General features: G+C 38.1%; 2 long non-coding RNA genes across 2 annotated transcripts; both read right to left on the bottom strand.

Annotated features, from left to right (window-relative positions):
• Positions 1 to 3,068: 3,068 nt before the first annotated feature.
• Positions 3,069 to 4,070, bottom strand: LOC148692977 (uncharacterized). The gene is made up of 3 exons (XR_015953744.1): positions 3,862 to 4,070; positions 3,714 to 3,766; positions 3,069 to 3,490 (listed from the first exon to the last, which is right to left on the bottom strand). It is a non-coding gene; the product is annotated as an uncharacterized LOC148692977 (long non-coding RNA).
• Positions 4,071 to 4,150: 80 nt separating this feature from the next.
• Positions 4,151 to 5,063, bottom strand: LOC148692976 (uncharacterized). The gene is made up of 4 exons (XR_015953680.1): positions 4,897 to 5,063; positions 4,449 to 4,598; positions 4,307 to 4,362; positions 4,151 to 4,218 (listed from the first exon to the last, which is right to left on the bottom strand). It is a non-coding gene; the product is annotated as an uncharacterized LOC148692976 (long non-coding RNA).
• Positions 5,064 to 5,505: the final 442 nt, after the last annotated feature.

Below are 5,505 nucleotides of genomic sequence, written 5' to 3'. Positions count from 1 at the left end.
ACACATCCTAAACGTTCCTGATCATAGGATTGTCAATTGGGCATTGACAGTCCGTTAAGATCAGTACGTGCTATGTCTTCTCTCAGGGAAAGTGACTAGTCTCGAGTCATTGGTATGTGTGACATCAAGACAAGTACGTAGGTGCTCAATAGAGAATGAGTTCACTGAACACGATCAACGAAGAGTTCTCATATTCATGTCACATGAGAACTCATGGTTGGGATAATGCAAATTAGTCTTTTGACCTGAGGCATCACAGTTGTCTTGTGGTTAGGTCCTTAATCTTTGATTATGTCAAAGTCACTCCATCAGGAGGGTGTCCACGGCATCGTTGGGGTTAAGCCACTTAGCCATGGAGGCAAGTGAATGCGCAACAAGGGATCTCTAACCTTCAAACTGTTTGAGGGAGAATACTCTATGATATGATTAAGAATCTTTGGCCAAAGTATGAATGAGATTTAGGAATGTGTTCCAAATCACATTCAAGGTAATCATATAAGCACAAGACTCACATTGGATAGTAGACATGAATAAACTATCAAACCAAACAATGTGGTCAAGAGTATTGTATTAGAGAAAGACCGTATTGCATTTGTAATCCTAAAACTGAATAGGTTCTCCACCTCTTCTGATTAGCTTGGGTAACCATGACATGCTGCTAGGCGTCAACCATGGTTTGTGGAAGCCCTAAAAGTGTATTATCACTAACGGGAGAATTGAAAGTAAGTTTCAATTCACAATCGATTTGAAAGAGTTTGAATCGCCCACTGCCTCGCTAAAAGGAACCTAATGGATCGTACACCGTGTAAGGTAGAGATTGAAGATTCAACGGAGATGAGTAAGAATAATTAAATGGTTTAATTATTTATGGCAAGGATTAATTAATATGATTATTAATCAAACGAATAAGTTCGTTAAAAGACCTCGGGATAGTTTTGGACCTTAAGGCCCAATGGGCTTCGAACGTCAAGTCCATTGACTTAAGTTGTGTGACAACTTAATGAATAATGATTCACAAAGGCCCAAATAGCCCAATGAATACCCTAAGGCCGACCATTTAGAGAAAGAGTGGGTTTTGGACTTATTTACAAGTTTGCCACTCAAATGAATTAAGGTATAAGTGTGACTTTATAGCCAAAATTCATTTAGGATTGTTTTTGGGGAAATTGGAGAAATACAAACTCTCCTTTCTCTCTAGAAATGGCCGGCCACCCTTGAGGAAAACATCTAGCAATCTTACTTCCTCAAGGTCACTCATTTCTTCTCCAATCTTACCTTGGTGTGGAGACTTAGAGGTTCTCAATTTTGGGAACTTGGAGAAACCTTTTCATCCATCCAAATCCATGGATCTAAGATGCAAGGAATGAAGGCCCTCTCTTTGGGTGATTAGCCTTTGCTTATGCAAAGAGGAATCTACAAAGGTATTGATTTCTCAACTCACTTTGTTTTGAGTTGAGTCTTGGTTCACCTATCTACTAGGCTTTGAAGTTCATGGGTTAAGTTTTGTTTTTTGAGTGCATATAAACATGATTCCGCCTTTTAATTGTTAATTGCATGTTGTTGATGTTGCTCAAATGAACTTGTTTTTCACAAATCTTCCTTCATTTCCCTCATCAAGTAGGAGGCCTGCATATCCAGCATTCTAATAGCCTATTGATAGGAGCATATTTAGGCGACTTAGTTAGCTTGTTTTCTTACATTTATGTTGTTAGTTCATAGTTATTTTAGTATTTTAAGCTATTTTCGTGTGTTTATAGGTTCATTTGGCTAAGGAAGCAAGAAGGTGCATTTTGGAGCCTTTTGGAGCAAAATTGGACTTGGAATGGATAGCATATGCTTGGAGCAAAAGGAATGGACGAAATTGAAGACCTAAAGATGTTAGGATTCCTAATCAAAGCAAGATTCCTAATCAAATTCCTAATTAAAAGAGGAATCCTAGTCAAAAAAGGTTTCCTACTTGAAGTAGGAAAGTTAAGCCAATGTTTCCTATTTTGGTTTGATCTTTCCTAATCCTAAAAGACCTTATGTTCTAGCAAAATTGAAGACTCCTATGCATTTTAGGACACAAAATAAGCCTTCCTTGCACCCTTATTGTCCTTGTCGTGCATTGCCTATACTTGCCCTTTCCTTGCCGTGCAAGGGGAGGGGTTATTCCTTAATTTGTGTCACAAAATCACATTCTTCTTTCACCCCATTCTCAGCCGCACCTTGCATACCTTTTCTATCCTAAATCCTTGCCTAATTTCAGCCTTAAATCACATTCCCTTTCTTATAATTTAATGCCTCAAGTGTTTTTCCTTTTCCCTTAGGATTTCTGATTTTATGTCTCATTTTCCTTGTGGATTTGGGGTCTAATCCTTTCCTAAACTATGTAACAAAGTTAGGATTCCTTCCTTCAAATAAATACCTAAAGCCGCACCCTTATTCAACCCTAATCACTCATCTATACAATCTGCCATCATTCACAAACACTTAATCCTTTGTCGCAGCCTTCATCCATCTTTCCACCATTCTCCTACTTTCATACCTTCACCCAAACACCCATACACCATCCCCAACCTCTGCCGCACCACCCTACCAACCTAAATCCATTCATAACCCAGAAATCCATCCAAAATCAACCCTAGACTCTTGTGCTGCAGCTTTGCAAAAAAGAAGCCTTGGACGTTTGTGCATTCAAGTTGGAGTGTTGGAACATTTTTAGGTGTAATCTATCTTTTGTTTTCAATGTTTAAATCAATTTTCTTTTGTTTTGTTGTGAACATGAGAGGCTAAACTCGTTTTAGCTAGGGGAGGCTTTGAAACCATGATTATGTTTATGATATGAATTGATTAATTCCAGTTGTGATTTCATAAATTGTGAATGCAATTGACTTAACCTTTTGATGGATAACTTATTCTTGTATGTTGATTAGGGAGGCCTACTTAATAGGGCTGGGTTCGGTTCTAATCGGTTCGGTTCAATTTTATTTCGGTTTTTTTTCGGTTCGGTTTTTTTTTCGGTTCGGTTTCGGTTTTTTTTTTTTTTTTTTTTTTTTTCTCCCTCCAAAATTATTAAAAAAAAAAAATGGAAATATGAAAGTTCACATTCAAAGCCACTTCTTCAAAGTCATCCACATGAAAACCTACAAGTATGAAATCAATTTTACACATCTACATTTGACATAAAAGGAAAGATATATGGTTTGGGGCAACACCGAAGCTGAGAAGAAAAGCTAAGCTGTCTGTCAAACTGTAAATTGTTCTCGGTAATATGTACCAACCTGTACCAATCTTTTCCCTTCTTCCAAAACTTCCCTTTGTTCCCATGTCGAGGTAGCCTTGAAAGATAAAGTTCGATGAGGTCAAGGGTTGGTATGCTCTGGCTAAATACCAATGCCTTATCCCCCACATCAGAACTCATAGCTAGAATGTCAAGCAGGAGTACCATTTTACCACTGTAATCAAGCTCTTTATAGCCATTTTCATGGAGAAGATCATTCCACCAATCCTGAAAAGTGATAAATGGTCACTAGTCAGCATTACGCTCCACGAAAACAACAATAGTAACACAAACTACAAAGTAAAGCCTTTATTCTTATTAGTTTTCCTACTAAAATACAAAAAAATGGAGCATTTCAAATTAAGCCAAATAGACCGTAAAAGAATTAGTAAAGAAGTGAAAAATGAATACAAGGTTACAAACCAACATTATAGTTTGTTCATATCCATACCTTTCGAAAAATGTCATCTTTTTTTCCTGGCAAAATTTCATTCACATTTTTCTCTGCAAAGCACGATATGTTACCCTTGTTAGATACTTATAAGAACTGCTGCCAAACACGTGAATATACACACCCAAATTGACATTGTATATAATACCTCCAAAACCCAAATTATAATCAATGTTTTCGTCACTAGAGCTGTCATCTGCAAGAAAATTCTCAATGGCATCTCCACGTCTCTCATAGTCGTTGTCATCTTTTCTTAGTTGCAAGATCCCAGGATGGTTCCATATCTACTACCAACAAAAAGCTCATCTATTACAACTATCACGAAAGACAGAGATAGACGCACAATAGACTAGAAGACGATCCTTGTCACTAAATATAATGTCAATAAAGGTTAATGAAACGCTTAGGAGTGGATCCTTTTGTGTAGGTTCAATAAAGGTTCATGATTTTCACATCATCCACAGTTGAATTAGTATGTTGACCATACTCTATGGGATTTTGAAATCTGCATGCAACAGGAGGCAATTTTAAGATACATGAAAACAACAAAAAGAAATTAGACAGAAAACGGGGTTTAAATGATGAAGTTTTACCGATTCCGAAACTCATGGCTGCTTCCAAGAAAACCTTCCCTTACAAAATCAACCATCTGTAAAAGATTAAAATTTCAAATGAATCAAGGCAGTAGGTAGGTGCGTAAGAAACAGCAAAATGAATAGCTTTCGAGTAACTCACACAGTAATATTCCATGAGATTGTTCTGAAGTGGTGATCCAGTTAATGCTATCCTTCTCTGGCATTTCACTTGTTTTAAGGCATGGGTTACATCAGCCCTGGTATTCTTAATAACATGGGCCTCATCACAAACAAGTATATCCGTTCCATCCTGACAGTTGGAAATGTAACAATAGGAAAGAAGCTTTAAAAAAATTCAATTGGATCGTGCTAAAGTATCGATGTGTGCTAATGACAATATGACATTATTTGTTTAACAGCTTACGAAGTAAGTGATTTCATAACTTACACCAGAGCACCTATGTAACAACTAGACAAGAATAAGATTAATCCTAAACGTTTGGTTTAAGACCAACAAATTGAAGAAGAAATAATTCACATTGTAATGCATAGTTGAAAAGCATAACATTAAAGACAAATATAGAGGTTAACAATTAACGTCAACCAACCTGCAAGGCATGACAAATTTCTGTAGCTATCTGCCTATCCTTCACATTCTTTCCAAAGGATAAGTTTCTAAAAGCCGAGTAGCCAATTAAAAAAACACCACCCTTCCTTCTCCACTTTGCAAGCAATTCTGCTCTTCTATCCCTGACAAACAAGGGAGAATCATGTCAGCATCTTGGTGTCTCCATCTCCCCAATCGGAGCTATAATGAGCTACAATTAGTCTATGTAATGAATGGAAGATAGCCAGTCTCTCTCGCCTGGGATTCAACTATTCAAGACTGAGAGAGACAGAGAGTTTGAGAGAGACAGAGAGTGATTGAAGTTGAAGTCTTGAAGACCGAGAGAGAGAGAGAGACGAGGCTAACCTTTTGCTGTCGACTGTCGAGACTTGAAAACGGCAAGAAAAATCTGACGGCGAGATGAGAGAGAGAGACTGACGACGCGAGTCGCCTGAGAGACAGAGCGAGAGAGAGACGAGGCTCAGGGCCTCAGGCTGCGCGAGACTGCGAACGAACTCTGAACTGAAGGCAGGGAAGGGAGGGAACGAGAGTCTAGAGAGAAGAGGCCAGGCGGAATGAAAAATAAGGAGGAGGAGGGTTAGGGTTACAG

Source organism: Pyrus communis, chromosome 11 (assembly GCF_041283825.1).
Source record: "Pyrus communis isolate YQ-2024b chromosome 11, ASM4128382v1, whole genome shotgun sequence".
Taxonomy (NCBI): domain Eukaryota; kingdom Viridiplantae; phylum Streptophyta; class Magnoliopsida; order Rosales; family Rosaceae; genus Pyrus; species Pyrus communis.
The sequence above is the reverse complement of the archived record's forward strand: the minus strand, read 5'-3'. Positions and strand labels throughout refer to the sequence as shown.